This window comes from Eriocheir sinensis, unplaced genomic scaffold (genome assembly GCF_024679095.1).
Source record: "Eriocheir sinensis breed Jianghai 21 unplaced genomic scaffold, ASM2467909v1 Scaffold114, whole genome shotgun sequence".
Taxonomy (NCBI): Eukaryota; Metazoa; Arthropoda; class Malacostraca; order Decapoda; family Varunidae; genus Eriocheir; species Eriocheir sinensis.
The window spans coordinates 10,001-27,882 of record NW_026110452.1 but is presented as its reverse complement, the minus strand read 5'-3'; the positions used below and the strand labels follow the sequence as shown (position 1 = coordinate 27,882).

Sequence of the window (17,882 nt, the reverse complement as noted above, 5' to 3'; positions counted from 1 at the left end):
GAGAAAGAGGTAGTCAAGGCCTTAAAGAAAAATGAAGAATTAGTGAGAGAAGTAGCGGACAAAAAAAGAAGTGTTATTATTTTTGGGATGAAAGAAAAGAATATAACATATAAACCAAAAAGGGATAAAGAGGAACTGAAATCGGTCAAAGACCTGCTCAAGAACCTAAATGATGCAGAAAGGCAGAGTATCGAGGAGGAAGTAGACAAAATTTATAGAATGGGTCCATTTATTGAAGGGAAAACTAGACCAGTTAAGTTAAAGCTAAAATCACAAATGGCAGCCGAAGACATACTATATAGAACAACTAAACCAAAAGAAACGGAAGGATGTTAGGATATATATATAAAGAAAAATAGAAGTGAAGAAGAAAGGATGAAATGGAATGAATTACTGGCAGAGACAAAAGCAAAAAATAATGCAAGATCTGAGGAAGAAAAAGAAGCATTTTTTTGGAGAATTTCGGGGGATCGAATCAAGAAATGGTTCATAAGGGAGAAGAGAAAGGGGAGCGAAAACTAGATAAGAAAGATACAGAGAGGGGAATAAGAATAATGTACACAAATGTAGATGGGTTGATCTCTAGTAAAATAGAGCTGCAAGATTACCTAAAAGAGAGGGATCCCATGATAGTTTGCCTAACTGAATCTTAACTAAAGGAAAACATCCAAATTGAGTTAGATGGAAGATACAATGTGTGGAGGAAGGATATAATGGGCAAAGGCAGAGGAGGAGTGGTGATAATGATAAAGAAAGAGTTATTAGTAAAAACAATAGAATATGGAGTGGGAAAAGCAGAGATAATGAGTGTAAGCTTGGAAATCAGGAATAGAGAATGGATGATGATTGCAGTAGCATATGTACCACCAACAACTACATCATGGAGTAAAGAAGATTATGAAAACATGATTGATGACACCATACAGAGTTTGAGGAGATTGCTTAAGGCAAACAAAGGAGTAATACTTGTTGGAGATTTCAATTGCAAAGAGGTTGACTGGGAGAGGTTCGAGAGCAATGGTAGTGATGTGGCATGGGGGAATAGATTCTTGAATTTAATGATGGAAAATTTGATGATACAGAGGGTGAAGGAAAGCACTAGATATAGAAGAGACGATGAACCGGCAAGACTGGATTTGGTGTTGACAAGAGAGATTCATGTGAAGGATGAATTGAGGTATGATTGCCCCCTGGGAAAAAGTGATCACATGCTCATAGAGATGGAAATGGAGGAGGAAGGAAGGGAACAAGACGAGACTTATAGAAGCAATAGATTAAACTATAGGAAAGCAGGGGTGGAAAACCTCAAGAAGTTTTTTGGTGAAATGGATTGGAAAGAGTTAATGAGTACAAGCGAAGTTCAAGGAAAATATGATATTTTCTTGAGGGCGTACAACACAGGTGTCATGAAGTTCGTACCAAAATACAGACCGAGGGAGAGGGCTAAAAAGGACTGGTTTAATGCAAGATGTGCAAAGGCAAAAGAAAAGAGAGACAAAGCGTGGTCAAGATTAAAAAGAAACAGAAATCAAAGAAACAAAGAAGACTTTAAGGCAACGAGAAATGAATACGTGAAAGTGAGAAAGGAAGAAGAGAAATGATACGAAAAGGATATTGTGGAAAAGTGTAAAGAACAGCCTAAATTATTTTATAGATTTATAAATGGAAAAATTATATCAAGAGAAACAATTGAAAGCCTGACTGAAGAGAATGTAGAGATTGAGGATCCCAAAGGCATGGCAGAATTATTTAACAAAAAATTCCAGCAAGTGTTTACCAAAGAATCATTATTTAATGAACCACAAGAAAACAACTTAGATGTATATATGGAAGAGGTCAAAATAGATAAAGAGGAGATAAAAAAACTATTGGGGGAATTGGAAGAAGGGAAGGCCGTGGGACCGGATGGAGTTTCAGGTTTTATACTTAAAGAATGCAGAAATGAGCTAGTTGGCCCGATATATGACATCATTAGGTGCTCAATTAAAACGGGCACAGTGCCTAGGGAGTGGAAGAGGGCAGAAGTGGTACCTATATACAAAAGTGGAAAAAAGGAAGAACCCCTAAATTACAGACCGGTGTTTCTGACCAGTGTAGTATGCAAAATATGTGAGAAATGAATAAAAGTACAATGGATGAGATTTCTAGAACATAATCTAATCACAAACAATCAATATGGGTTTAGGAAAGGCCGCTCATGTGCGACAAACTTGCTGAGCTTTTACTCAAGAGTGACGGACAAATTACAGGAAAGGGACGGATGGGTGGATTGCATTTACCTAGACTTAATGAAGGCATTTGACAAAGTTCCACATTCAAGACTGCTGTGGAAACTAGAAAATAAAGGAGGAGTGAGAGGGAAAATGAAGTGCTGGATGGAAAGCTACCTAAGAGGAAGAGAGATGAGAACCGTGGTTAAGGACACTAGATCGGAATGGAGAGCGGTGGAAAGTGGAGTGCCCCAGGGGTTGGTTTTAGCACCAGTACTCTTCCTAGTCTATATTAATGATATGCCAGAGGGAATAAACAGCTACATGAGCCTGTTCGCGGATGATGCTAAACTGCAAAGTCAGATAAGAAACAGTGAAGACTGCAAGGAGCTGCAAGAGGACCTAGACAAGATTTGGAAATGGAGTCAGAAATGGGAGATGAAATTCAACGTGTTATGGAAATGGGAAAAAGTGTAGAAAGACCAAAATGGACATATAAAATGGGAGATGGTGAAATATTAAAGAAAGTAAATGAAGAGAGAGACCTGGGAGTAATAATGCAAGATTATATGCAACCAGGAAGTCATATAAATCGGATCTTTGGTGATACATATAACATGGTGAGAAATATAGGCATAGCATTCCACTACATGGACAAAGAAATGATGAAAAAATTAATAACTACTATGATCCGACCTAAACTAGAATACGCGGAAACAGTGTGGTCTCCACATATGAAGAAACACATAGTAAAACTAGAAAGAATACAGAGGATGGCAACAAAAATGGTTCCAGAACTGGAGGGACTGACATATGAAGAGAGACTAAAGGAAATGGACTTGCCAACACTAGAACAAAGAAGAGAAAGAGGAGACCTAATACAAATATATAGGCTATTGAGTAAAATGGAAGAAGTGGATAACGAGAAATTGCTACTAAGAGAGGAACCTTCCAGCAGGAACACTAGAGGACATAGTAAAAAGTTGAGGAAGGGAAGATGTTCAAGAGACATAAAGAAATATAGCTTCCCACAAAGAAATATAGAGGTTTGGAATAGATTAAGTGAAGAAATAGTATCGGCGAAGAGTGTGCAAAGTTTCAAGGAAAAGTTGGATAATTATAGATACGGAGATGGGACCACACGAGCGTAAGCCCAGGCCCTGTAGAACTACAACTAGGTAAATACAACTAGGTAAATACACACACACACACCTATGCACAAACCTCAGCATATGATCGGAGGAGGCTAGACTGAACCTGGTGTGCCGTTTGAACCCTAAGCACGACTATTTTCTCTTCTAGTTTGGTCCTGAGTTAGTTATAGTGTTGTGTCTGCTGGTTATGACTCGGCAGTGAGGGATGAAAAGGCAAGTCCTGCTCTCTCAGTCTCTCTCTCTCTTGGCCTAAAGCCTTACTAAAGTCTGTTCACTTAAGTCAGACCGAAGCTGACAACATAAACCTAAGTGTGTTTGCAAGCTGAGTGTTGACTGGCTGCTGCTGTGGCTTCCAAGTTTTCTTTAACCTGTTTGTGTTTATCTCACGCAGCACTTTCTGCTAATCTGCACTGTGCTTATGAACACGCTTAGGTTTATGTTGTCTGCTTGGGTCAGAATTAAGTGAACAGACTATAGTTGTGATATATAGGAATTGAGCTACACTTGTGGGCTCTTGTGTATGTGTTAGGTGGAGGTTGTATGTGTGTGTGTGTGTGTATTTACCTAGTGATATACAGGATGGTTTACACTGGTATGGTCCTGTCTCCAAATTTCAGTTTATCAAGTTTAGCTTTAATTCATGAATATTTTTCGCTTGAGCTCAATTTTCTCTATTTTCAAGGTCATTCTAAGTCACAATGTATCTGTGTGTGTGTGTGTGTGTGTGTGTGTGTGTGTGTGTGTCTGCCTCTGCTTGCTTGTCTGTTTTTTTGTATGCATTTACTTAGTCATAGTATAGAGGATTTTAACTAAGCTTGGGTTGACCTGCCTCCATATCTGCTTTCAAACAACTGTACTTACTTTTATAAATTCATGGATGTTCTCAGCTCTGTCTCCTCATCCAGACACTTGCCAGTGTGAATCACTCCAGCAGGGAAGTCAAACCTCATAATAATGATGATAATAATAATAATAATAGTAATAATAATAATAATAATAAAAGATGGTATATATATTTTATTTTACTCAACTATATCACAAACTTCCTATTATGAACCACTCTTAACAGGGAAGCCAAACACAATAGTAATAATAATAATATTAATAATAATAATAATAATAATAATAATAATAATAATAATAATAATAATACAGTATATTTATTATACTTTATTTCACTGTCTGGTGTTTCAGGGTGAGATGGAGGTGTGGCCAGGCCTGTACACACACCTCACCTCCCAGCTGATGGCCCTGGTGTGGGGCAAGGTGGTGCTGGTGCTGGAGGTGTGGCCAGGCCTGTACACACACCTCACCTCCCAGCTGATGGCCCTGGTGTGGGGCAAGGTGGTGCTGGTGCTGGAGGTGTGGCCAGGCCTGTACACACACCTCACCTCCCAGCTGATGGCCCTGGTGCGGGGCAAGGTGGTGCTGGTGCTGGAGGTGTGGCCAGGCCTGTACACACACCTCACCTCCCAGCTGATGGCCCTGGAGAGGCTCAAGGTGGTGATGGTGCTGGAGGTGTGGCCAGGCCTGTACACACACCTCACCTCCCAGCTGATGGCCCTGGTGTGGGGCAAGGTGGCGCTGGTGCTGGAGGTGTGGCCAGGCCTGTACACACACCTCACCTCCCAGCTGATGGCCCTGGCGCGGGGCAAGGTGGTGCTGGTGCTGGAGGTGACCAGTCTGACCTCACCCAAACATTGTGGCAGGAGCTGAGCACCACACATCCACACACTGGTATGCATTCTACCTCCCTATAGAATTCAATTGGGAAAAAAAAAATTGACCACTGAAAACTTGAAAAAAAATATTGCACAGAAATCTAAAAAATAGCTTAGACAATTATTATTACATAGCAGGATGATAGTAATATTGATAATAATAATAGTAGTAATAATAATAATAATAATAATAATAATAATAATAATAATAATAATAATAATAATAATAATAATTAGAATGGTAATAAGCAATCCCTGTTGTGTGTGCAGGGTGGGTGGTGCCTGCCGTCCTGGCCAAGAGTGCCGCCCACACCCTCAGTGCCTTGCTGGGCCACCACTGCCCCCCTGCTGGACCCCCCTGCAGCCATCACCAAGGTGCCTGATAGCTGTCTGTCTGTCTATATCTTTCTGTATCAATCTGTCCATCTCTATGCCTGTCTATCTATCTCTGCTTATATCTGTCTTTATCTATCTATCTATCTCAGTCTGTCTATATCCATTTATCTTTCTCTCTGTCTGCCTTATCTCTGATGCAGGATTTATTGAACTGTTTTGTTTTAATATTGTATTATTCTCCTTACTTTACTGTCGCTGTCTATTTTATTTTCCCTATCCATGTCTGCTCATTAAGAGGAAGCTGTTTGGGCCTGTAGCATTGTCTTATTTTTCCTTGATGGCCTTTCTTGGATCTCAGAAACAATGTCTTTTTCCTATAGTTAACCTGCTCTTTTTCTCAACATTGACCTTCCTCTCCCTTCCCTGTCCTCCCCAGCCTTCAGGAGACACTGCTGAGCCTGGTGTATGTCCAACGGGCACACTGGCGCTGCTTCCAGTACCAGGGTCCTTATGCCAGCAGGAGGTGCGGGGCGAGGCTGACCCCAGCACCTTCACCCCGAGCCTCTCCTTCCAAGGCCTGGTGGGTGTCTGGCCCTTACGCCTCCAGACCAGAGACACCATGCAGCTCCTGACACCACAGACACAGCAGCTCAGGGAGAGGATTGGTGAGAAACTGCTGCAGCTGAGGAGGGAAGGTATTTAGGTAGGAAGGGAAGGAAGGGGAGGAGGGAGGGGGAGAAAGAGGGAGAGGGACAGGGAAGGAAGAGGAGAAAGGAAAAAATGGAAGAGAGGGAGGGAAGGAAAGGAAAGGGAAGGCAAAGAGGAAGAGGGAGAGAGAGAGGGGGGTTGAGAGGGAAAGAAAAGGAAGCAGGGAGGAAGGGAGAGGGAGGCAAAGAAAGGGAAAGGAAGGAGGGGAAAGGAGAGTTAAGGGAAGGGAGGGAGTGAAGGAGAAGTGAGAGAGGTTGGGAACATTAGGAAATGCCTTTGTACTGCAGTGGACCAATAATAATGGCTGAGGAGGAGGAGGAGAAGGAAGAGGGAGGGATGTACACCTTTCATAGGAAGCTCAGTCACAGCAAACAGGAGTCACTGAGGAGCTCTGTGCCTTGTCTTCAGAGGCCGTGGTGCTGAGTGAGTCTCCGAGGCTGTGTCTGGTGTGTGACGAGCAGGTGGAGCAACACGCAGCCTTACGGAAGGGTAAGTGCACTACACACTAAGGTGTTTTTTCATTCACAGACAAAACATAATGAAGATAGTCTTAAGTACTCTGATGTACCCGAGGCAGATCTTGGTACCTGCCAGAGTTTTTACCTCAAGAAGACCAAGTTTCCCTCACATATATATCTACTTGGACCGAATTTCTTGTCCACACCAAACCCACTGAGGCAGCACATGGCATCTTTTTACCAGAGCTTTTACCTCAAAAAGACTCAGAGTTTCCCTCACACATACCATTTATAGAGGACTTCGTGGTGCAGTGGTTAGCACACTCGGCTCACAACCGAGAGAGCCTGGGTTCGATTCCTGGGTGGAGTGGAAAAATTTGGGCGACTTTTCCGATACCCCACGCCCCTGTCCAGCCAGCAGTGAATGGGTACCAGGTATTAATCGGGGGTTGTGTCCTGTCTCCTGGGATCTGTTCCCTTCTATAATTCCTTCCCTTCTGTCTCTCTCTGGCATATGACCACAGATGTTGCGCCGACTAAACCAAACTTTCCAACTTTCTGCATACCATTTATTTATTTTCACCCAATTCCTTGTTACATATGTCACCCATTCAGGCAGCTTTAATACTCTTTACCAGAGCTAGAAGACAAAGCTTTCCTCACTTATCTAACCAACACTTAACCACCATAACTTTGACCACACATAACCCCTTGAGGCAGCTTTCTACCCTCGTACTAGAGCAACCTTTTTTACCAGACAAGTTTCCCTCACACCACAACACACAGAGGTACACACTAACCTCACCCCCTCCCCACACACAGGGAACATCCAGAGCGGCCAGAGCGCATCCAGCGGTTGTGGGAGATGCTGGGTCGTGCCGGGGAGCTGTGGCGAGGCCAGCGGCTGCAGGTGGTTGGTGGAGGCACTGTCTGTATGATGTGTGTGTTCATGTTTATGTCACTGTTCCGTCGTTCACTGTTCCGTTGTTTACTTCTCCTTGTTCGCCTTGCTTAGTATGAGTCTCCCTTCACACCTGCACTGGCTAACACCTGTATAGCCACCCATAGTAAAGCATAGAGGGTATGCAGCTCTCTTTATTCCTTGGACCTGCTGTATAAACTTGATGCAGTGTCAGCCAGTAGGATCAGTTGGGTTGAGTTGAGGCAAAGAAGTTGTTATCATTGTTGGAATTAGAATTGAGGAGAGAGAGAGAGAGAGAGAGAGAGAGAGAGAGAGAGAGAGAGAGAGAGAGAGAGAGATATATATAGATATATATATAGATATATATATATATAGATATATATATATATATATATATATATATATATATATATATATATATATAAACCCTTGATTCAGCTATTTCACCACCCCGTGTCTTTCCTCCCAGCTACAAATCAGAAAATTTCCGAACCCAAGGTCACCTGTTTGACAAGGCGTTCATGATAGTTGTGGGCATTTCCAGGAGTAGTTTTATAGCCCTGGTGGTGGTTTGACCCTTCCTCTGTACTGTGAACCTAAAAAACACATGCATCAGAGCCCGACTGATCTCCTTTTTGGCCTCTGGAAATAGTTGATGTGAAGGGCGGAGGCGTTTGACATTTTTTGCACCTGGTCACACTTTACCCTTCCAGATGTTGAGTAATGGTCACAAAATGGTTTGCTCGTAGAATCTTTCCAGTAGGGAGGGAGAGGTAAAAATTTTCTTGTTTTCCCTGTGTTAGAATGTTCAGTCTACTAAATTTTCATAAGTAAAATGGGTCTTTTTACATATGACTGGATTCCTTTGACTCTGTGTCCTCATATTTGATTCCTATTTATTTGTTGAACATTTCACATATTAGCCCGTCTGCTGCGACTGGCACGGATTTGGCTTTCACTGTTAGCCTGGTAACATACACTCCCATGTCTTTCTCTGCCTCTGTGGTGGATAGTGGAGTGTTTCCCATGTGGTATTAGTGTGCTGGATATCCCTTCACTGGTAGCCTGGTAACATACACTCCCAGGACTTTCTCTGCCTCTGTGGTGGATAGTGGAGTGTTTCCCATGTGGTATTAGTGTGCTGGATATCCCTTCACTGTTAGCCTGGTAACATACACTCCCAGGACTTTCTCTGCCTCTGTGGTGGATAGTGGAGTGTTTCCCATGTGGTATTAGTGTGCTGGATATCCCTTCACTGGTAGCCTGGTAACATACAGTCCCAGGTCTTTTTCTGCCCCTGTGGTGGATAGTGGAGTGTTTCCCATGTGGTATTGGTGTGCTGGATATCCCCTCTCAGGGTGCAGGACTTTACATTTTTCCTCATTGAATTGTAGCAGACATTTTCGTTCCACTCCTGTAGCTTGGTGAGGTCTGTCTTCTGGCTGGAAATCTGCAGCCAAGGGGTTAACAAGTGTGCTGCACCTTCATGGGACCAAGTTTCCCTTGACCCTTTTTTGGAATTACTTTTACACAGACATTGTTGCAGTTTGAGAATGCTGCTCACTGGTCGCTTGCTTCATGTCCTACTCTCTGACCCTCACCAGACCTGCCTTTGACCTGAGAGCTCTTCATGTCCAAATACTATGCCTAGATAGATAGATAGCTAGAGAGATAGATAGATAGTGTGATAGGTAGGTACTCCCAGTATTCTCCTGACATTTGCTGTATTACCTTTCATGAATTGATTAGTTAATCTGTACTGTGTTCATTGACCTGGTAGTGAAGATGTCAGATGGAGTCTTTCAATGCTGCATCTTTTAAGGTTAATCAGATGATGACAACTATGAGCCAGGTGCCCAGAGTTTGTTTTTTCCCAAATAAATGAACAGCTATTTCGAGAGAGGTTGTTTCCCTCAAGAGACAGGAACCATTCAGGAAAAGGGAGAGAAGGAAGAGGGAGAGGAAAGAAATGCAATGCAGTTTGCTGACTGTGAGACAAACAGAATAAATGGACATAACAACAGCATCACCAAGGTTGTATTAAGGGAGGTAAAGTAGATAGAGTCTGTCCTTTCTCCCCCCAAAAATACATAGACACATTACATGGACCAGGAACAATTTTGGCACAATATTTTACTCATCCATAATTGCCTAAGTGGCCAAAAGAGAGATCAGTTTCAGGTGTCTTGATTGTTCTAAATACCTATTCAAACACATGCTAACCACCTTGAAATAGTGCTCCAGCCCTCACTTGGAAAGAAAGGAAGGAAGGAAAAGGAGGCCTGGAAAGATGGTTGGAAGGAGGAGGAGAAAGAGGAAGAATTAAATGGAGAAAGAAGGGAAGAGTCCAAGGAAATTTAAGGAAAGAAGGAATGATAAAGAGGAAACTAGGCTGATATATATATATATATATATATATATATATATATATATATATATATATATATATATATATATATATATATATATATATATATATATATATATATATATATATATATAAACCCTTGATTCAGCTATTTCACCACCCCGTGTCTTTCCTCCCAGCTACAAATCAGAAAATTGACCCTCGAGTGCTAAGTCCTCTGAGTATTTTTCTCCCTACACTGGTGCTGAAGTATTGCATTTTCATTCAGTCACAATTACCTGACACTTTTTTCTTTTCCTGTTATGATTCCCACTGATCAATGTCTAGATCCACACAACCCTGTCCAGCACATGAAGGTTCACCCTGCTATCCAAGCTCCCAATGCAAGAATCAGTTATGGTCCTCAGCTCTAGTATTTCATCGTCCAGTGTCCTCCCTCCCAGCCACAGTTCAGGAGGAAGAAGTTGTGTTTACTGAAGCCAAAGTGTTTTTCTTGTGTTGTTTCAGAGTGGCATGGGTGACGCAGAGGCTCTCACTTAGGTGGTGCTGCCCGTGGCCTTCCAGTTCAACCCACAGCTGGTCCTGGTCACTGCCAGCCTTGATGTTGGTGCGGGGACCCACTTGGAGGTTGGTGGATGGTGTCACTATCTGTATGACTACCTGCTGCTGCCTCTTTCTCTTTTTCTGCCACTATCTGTTCAGTTCAGTTCAGTTCTCTCTCCATAATTATATTTTCAGTTCATGGTCGGGAGTTTTGGCTTCATAACAGCACTCCCTGGTGCACTCCTTCACTGTTTGGGTTTCTTGTTTTCCTCTCTTTATTCCTTTAGTGTTCTTTCTTATCCAAAATTTCTGTATTGTTCTTTTTGCTTTTTTTATTTATTTATTTATTTATTTTATCTGCCTTAATAAGTCATCTTCAGGGGCTGCCATGTGTATGTAATGAAGCATTTTTTAGTCTCCTTATATTGTATCCTGGTGTATTGTCATCTCAGACCATTGCATTCCATAGTGAAGAACTCCCTTCCTCTTCCTCACCCCTTATTCCTCCTTCATGCATCTCATACCTAAAGTAACACAGCCTAACCATTGCATTCCATAGTGAAGAACTCCCTTCCTCTTCCTCACCCCCATTCCTCCCTTCATGCATCTCATACCTAAAGTAACACAGCCTAACCATTGCATTCCATAGTGAAGAACTCCCTTCCTCTTCCTCACCCCCATTCCTCCCTTCATGCATCTCATACCTAAAGTAACACAGCCTAACCATTGCATTCCATAGTGAAGAACTCCCTTCCTCTTCCTCACCCCCATTCCTCCCTTCATGCATCTCATACCTAAAGTAACACAGCCTAACCATTGCATTCCATAGTGAAGAACTCCCTTCCTCTTCCTCCTCCCTTATTGCTCCCTTCATGCATCTCATACCTAAAGTAACAGCCTCACACACACTCCCAGGTTGCCGCGTGAGTCCCGATTGCTTTGGACATATGATGGCCCTTCTGTCTGGCCTGGCCGAGGGCCGCATGGTTCTGGCACTGGAGGGCGGCTTCAGCCTCAACACCATCAGCTACTGCATGACGCTGTGTGCCAAGGCCTTGCTGGGGGATCCGCTGCCCCCCCTTGAGCCCCAGCTGGTGCCCAACAAGAGTGCCGTGCAGACCATCAATGACGTCATCCGTACCCACAGCCGCTACTGGCCGGCGCTCTGCTTCAAGGTGAGTGTGGGGGTCTTTAATCCAACCACTGCAATTGGCACGGATTTGTCCTTCACTGGTAGCCCGATAACATACAGTCCCAGGTCTTTCTCTGCCTCTGTGTTGATAGTGGAGTGTTTCCCATGTGGTATTGGTGTGCTGGATATCCCCTCCCAAGGTGCAGGACTTCACATTTTTGTTCAGTGAATTGTAGCAGACACTTTTTGTTCCATTGCTGTAGCTTGGTGAGGTCTTCTTGTAAGAAATCCACAGTCAAGGGGTTAAGGGGCAGGACTGGTGAAAGTTATCCCTCATGTCCTGCTGGTGTGTTCTGTGCCTGGTAGTGTTGTCAGTACATAATATAGAAAGCTGCCTCATTTCCAGAACTATATATTGGACATGTATTAGTTAGATCTCTCAAAACATTTCTTCAGTTCTCAGTGGCTATAGATATTGTTGTTGTCAGACAGTAAGAAGCAAAACACATTATCCTCTCTATGTTTTGCAGTCTTTTCTTGTGGTTTGAGTCCTTGTGGTGCCTGACCCTGGGCAAGGTTACTTTCTTTACTGCCCTCACACTGCTCCTTGCCTCCCTGGAGCAGAGTCAGGGAGAGCTTGTCTACATCTACCATCAGTATAATAGCCTTGGTGATTAGTAGGAGATAATAGAAGGAATAGAAGGTTTATTTTGATTTATATTAGTTTTTTTTTCATAGTATCTCTTCTTCATTCTCCTCCTCCTCTCTCCCTCTCTCTTCCTTTCTTCCTCCCTTTCCCTCTCCTCTCTCTCTTCCTTCATTACATTCTTCACCCATTCCTCCTCCTCCTCTCCTCTCCCCTCCAGGATTTATACCTCCTCCAAATCTCTCCTTATATTAGAATCGCTTCTCTTTCCTTCCCTCCCTCCTCTCCTCCTTCTCCCTCCCCCTCTTCCATTCCCTTCTTTATCCACCTTTTCCCTTCTCTTTCTCTCCACCACTCTTTACTTCTCTTCTCTCTCCTCCCTCACTCTATCTCCCTTGGTCCACTTTGTTCTCTCTCTCTCTCTCCTTCCCTCCATGCCTCCCTCTTCTTCCTCCTCCTCTTTTAGATTTGGATAGTAATATGTTTTAATGTATTGCAGAAAGAAGCAGCAGAAGAAGAAAAGAAGAGAAGGAGAGGGTATATGTGTGTGTGTGTGTTATATGGACAGAATTTAAACTGATTTCTTTCAACATATATTTTATTATTATTATTGAAAGACAAACTTCTCTTCTTCACTTCCTCCTTCTTCTTCTTCTCTTTCATCTTCTTCTTCTTCATCTTTTGTTGGGGTTCTGATAGGAAGAGAAATAATAAAAATAATGAGAAAGAATTAGCTCTATAGAGAGAAAGAGGGGGGGGGGGACCCATATATGTGTCTGTGGGGGTCATCCTGTGGATCCTGAGAGAGAGAGAGAGAGAGAGAGAGAGAGAGAGAGAGAGAGAGAGAGAGAGAGAGAGAGAGAGAGAGAGAGCACAGCCTTCTGTCTCTTTCTCTTCCTTCTCCTTATTCTTTCTCTCTTTTCTACTACTACTACTACTACTACATTTCCTCAGTAGTTAGTTAGTCAGTCAATCAGTGTGTGTGTGTGTATCTCAATCTCAGAAGTGCCTCCATCTGTCCCTGCTCTGGCAATTCCTCTTCTTCTATCTCTTAAATCTTCTTCTTCTCCTCCTCTTCCTTCTTCTTCTCACTTTCCCTGACAGTCCCTCCCTCAAGCCTTCCCTCATACACTCTCTTCACAAACCCATTCTCATCACGTGTCCAAACCATCTGGGCGCAGCACACTCCACTTCTTTCGCTGCCACACCCACACCAAACCGCTCATACACACTTCATTCTGCCTCGTCCTGACACACCACACACACCTCTTGTATAACACCTTTCCACTGCATGTATTCCCCCTTGCTCTGCTGCGTGTCATGTACAGTACTTGGCTAAAGCTGTTTCTTGATCCCCTCTTGGCCTCCATGCTCACACTTCTTCCCTTCATAACTCTGCCCTTTGCTGCTCTCTTCCTGACCTCACCTCCCTGTGGATCTGGCCGCCCTAAACTCATCTATATTCCTGCACTATTCACTTCTGCTCTCCCTCCCACGTTCCCATTCATTACAGTTTATTTATCTCCTCATTCCCTCTCACTAGCACTCCATCTCTTGCTACAATTGTCACTTTTCTCCCCTATTTATCTCCCATTTATCCTGGTGTGTGTGTGTGTGTGTGTGTGTGTGTGTGTGTGTGTGTTCCTCCTGTAATATTAAAATAATGTAAGAATGCTAAAAAAAAAAAAATTAAAAATATATATAACTGTTATTATTATCATTGTTATTATCATTAGACCCAAGAAGGAGGAAGAGGGATAGAGAGAAGGGAAAGGAAGGAAGAGGAGGAGGGAGGGAGGCAAGGGAAAGGGAGGGGGAGAAGAGAAGAAAGGAAGGATGGAGAAGGAAGAATATTGTGAGAGGAAGGAAGAGAAGAAGAAAGAAGGAAGGGAAGAGAAGAAGAGAAAGAAAGGAAGGGAAGAAGATATGAGAAAGGAGGAGAGATGGAGGAGGAGGAGGTCATAATCTATCTTCCTCTGCACCGTGAACCTAAAAGAGCACTCCTTTTGACCCGACTGACCTCCTTTTTGGCGTTTGGGAACAGCTGATGTGAAGGGCAAATGCTTCCGACCTTAGGAAGGAGGTGAAAGGGAGGAGAAGAACTGGAGAGGAGGAGATAAAATGGAGAAGTGGAGGAGAAAGGGGAAGACCAGCGGCAAGAAGACATGAAATAATGACCAGAAATATTAAGGAAAGAGGAAAACAAAAGTAAAGAAAAATAACAGGTTAGGGAAAGAAAACAAGGAAAGTAACAAATAAAAAAGTTAAGGAAAGAAAACAGAAATAAAACAAGAATATTAAGTAAAGGAAATAAAGAAAAGGACACTGGCCGAATCACTCCCCCAGCCGCCCCTGAGGTCTTAACACACACACACACACACACACAGTAATTCCCTAAACAGACCCCACATTTACAGGGCCAATGCGACATGTTTTCAGCCGCAAAACAGCCCCTTCCAAGCCTTCTAGTGTGCCCAGACCTTCCTGTAGAGGCCAGGGCAGCTCAACAGACTCTAGCCCCAGCCCAGAGACGGGTTTTAATAACACTAACAGACGTATTTTGACAACGGTGACAGTCACCAAGAACATGTTGAGTGGACAGGAGGAGGAGAGAGGAGGGAAGGAAGGGAGAAGAGGAGGAGCAGAGAAAGAAAGAATGAAAGAGGAGGAGAAGGAAGAAATGATGATGAAAAATGGAAGAAAGAAAATAAAAGGAGAAAAAATGAATAAAAAAGAAATTATGTGCTATTTTTTACCTTTGTTCCTAAGTCTTCTTCCTCTTCTTTTTCTTCTTCTTCTTCATCTCATTCCATGGAAGAAGTTAAGTTGAATTAGTATTCGTATACTAAAAATAAGAAAACTGTGTCCCTGCCTCCCTGGTACGTTCCCTGCCTTCTAGCACTATAGGTCTGCCGCCTCGTCCTGCCTCCCTGTTATATGTTTAAGGCCGAGATTTTTTTCTCTTTTCTACTACACCCGGTCCCACACGTCCTCTGCGTGTATTGAAACACACGAGACATTAATCAAGACAAGGAGAGGGTTTTGTTGGCTGCCGGGGATTGAACCTGTGACCAGCGTGACGGGAGAGCCACTGCCTTACCAGTCGGCCAAAGAGGTACCCTGCTGGCTGAGTGGGTTATGGGAGGCTTGCCCGTCAGGCCTAGTCGCTGCACTACATATGCATTAAAACAACTCTGAAAACAATTACAATTATGAAGAAAAGAATGGAATTGACGACATTCCCTCATCACATCTTAATTCTCCCTTTCAATACTTCCCTCATGTATTCCCTCCCTCTCCACACTGTAACAGGCAAGTGACAAGGGCCAGGAGGAGGAGGAATTAGTGATAAGGGAAGGCATGCCTGACACCACAAAACCTCAAAACTGCCAACTCTCTGAATAAGCTGAAAAACTAAAATACCGGAGCCTACATTATTCCCTCACCTCCTCTCCATCTCCTGGTTCCTTCCGTCCAGGAGAGAGCAGCGGAGTTCCTTGAGCAGGCCCTTCCACTTGTAAACCTGGGACTTCTTGGACGTGAGGCATCTTGGACAGCTCTGTGGTGAGGTGCTCAGGCTGGGGAGGAGGAGAAATGTGTAGGGAATGTGTTGGGGGAGGGAGGGGAGAGGGGAAGGGAGGAGGGTAAGGAGGAGAGAAGAGAAGTTAGCAAGATTTTACTGTATATTAACCAGACATGGGGCGATTACTTATGTTATGTAATCGATTACGATTATGATTACTTCATATTTTAACGATTACGATTACAATTACAATAAAATTAGGTGTAATCAAGTACTATTACGATTACATGATGTATTAATCGTGGTTACAATCATGATCACAGGAAGGACTGAAAGGTGAACTTGCAAATTTCACACATGTACCATGCTGAATATTTAATTGGTTGAATTACTATAGATATTTAGAGCACACACTTGCTGTACGAGAAACCATTAACTAAACTTTGATGATGTAATCACAAAAGTAATCGGAATTACAGTTGTACTTTTATAATGTATTCGATTATGATTACGATTACTTAAAAAAATAAGAGGGTAATCAATTACAATTACTTGAAAAACTGTAATCGATTGTAATCGATTACGATTACAGATTACGATTACCCCATGTCTGATATTAACATGATTCATAACACAGCATGACTAAGGAAAAGAAGAGGATATATTAATTAACATGATTCATAACGCAGCATGACTAAGGTAAAGAAGAGGATATATTAATTAACATGATTCATAACGCAGCATGACTAAGGTAAAGAAGAAGAGGATATATTAATTAACATGATTCATAACGCAGCATGACTAAGGTAAAGAAGAGGATATATTAATTAACATGATTCATAACACAGCATGACTAAGGTAAAGAAGAAGAGGATATATTAATTAACATGATTCATAACGCAGCATGACTAAGGTAAAGAAGAAGAGGATATATTAATTAACATGATTCATAACGCAGCATGACTAAGGTAAAGAAGAAGAGGATATATTAATTAACATGATTCATAACACAGCATGACTAAGGTAAAGAGGAAGAGGATATATTAATTAACATGATTCATAACGCAGCATGACTAAGGTAAAGAGGAAGAGGAAGAACAACAAGAAGAGGAACAAGACCAAGAGCATTATCCAGGGTCTGTGTAAAGCCTTTCTCTAAGCCCGCCCTGCACGCGGAGTTGTTGGTTGTGGCGCCACACGTCTCAGAGCCGGAGGGCTTCCTGGCCCGCCGCTGCCCCTCCATCTCCGGGGCCAGGCTCTGGAGCTTCTTCTCAGCCTACTGGAGGGATCTGAGGGGAGGAAAAAGGAAATCAATCAAAGTTCTTCCTCACTAAAGATGTCACTTAATATGAACTAAATACTGGCAGCCTCTTTGCTATTTTTTGCCTTCATTAAATTCCTGGAGGGTCTGAGAGGAGGAAAAAGGAGTATGAGTAACAGCAAAGGCACAGCTCTGCCTCACCATAAGATGTCATTTACAGCAACTAAAAACACTGCGGCCAGCTTCCTAACTATTTCTGGCCTTTGTTGAATGATTCCTGGAGGGTCTGGGAGGAGGGAGGGGAGTAGGGGCAGAGGGAAAGGAGGAAAGAAGGAACAGGAGAGAAGGAGGAAAGAAGGGAAGGAGTGGCAAAATCACAGCTCTTCCTCACCAATAGATGTCATTTATACCAACTAAAAAATGCTGGCAGGTTCCTAACTATTTCTTGCCCCTGACATATTTCTGATGCTGGCAGGTTCCTAACTATTTCTTGCCCTGACATATTTCTGATGCTGGCAGGTTCCTAACTATTTCTTGCCCCTGACATATTTCTGATGCTGGCAGGTTCCTAACTATTTCTTGCCCCTGACATATTTCTGATGCTGGCAGGTTCCTAACTATTTCTTGCCCCTGACATATTTCTGATGCTGGCAGGTTCAAACTATTTCTTGACCCTGACATATTTCTGATGCTGGCAGGTTCCTAACTATTTCTTGCCCCTGACATATTTCTGATGCTGGCAGGTTCCTAACTATTTCTTGCCCCTGACATATTTCTGATGCTGGCAGGTTCCCAACTATTTCTTGCCCGTGACATATTTCTGAAGTGTTCTGAGGGGAGGAAAAAGGTGACAGGAGCACTGGAGAAAGTGAAGCTCTTCCTTACTAAAAGATGTTGATT

General features: G+C 42.8%; 3 long non-coding RNA genes across 3 annotated transcripts; 2 read left to right on the top strand and 1 right to left on the bottom strand.

The window, feature by feature from the left end:
• The first annotated feature begins 4,895 nt into the window (after nt 1-4,895).
• LOC126989373 (uncharacterized) lies at nt 4,896-7,493 on the top strand. The gene is made up of 5 exons (XR_007743236.1): nt 4,896-5,101; nt 5,356-5,460; nt 5,858-6,116; nt 6,538-6,618; nt 7,410-7,493. It is a non-coding gene; the product is annotated as an uncharacterized LOC126989373 (long non-coding RNA).
• A 2,885-nt stretch (nt 7,494-10,378) lies between these two features.
• Nucleotides 10,379-12,817, top strand: LOC126989376 (uncharacterized). The gene is made up of 3 exons (XR_007743239.1): nt 10,379-10,504; nt 11,336-11,595; nt 12,698-12,817. It is a non-coding gene; the product is annotated as an uncharacterized LOC126989376 (long non-coding RNA).
• Nucleotides 12,817-15,781, bottom strand: LOC126989375 (uncharacterized). Its single transcript, XR_007743238.1, has 3 exons — nt 15,645-15,781; nt 14,955-15,001; nt 12,817-12,890 (listed from the first exon to the last, which is right to left on the bottom strand). It is a non-coding gene; the product is annotated as an uncharacterized LOC126989375 (long non-coding RNA).
• Between the last annotated feature and the right edge of the window lie 2,101 nt (nt 15,782-17,882).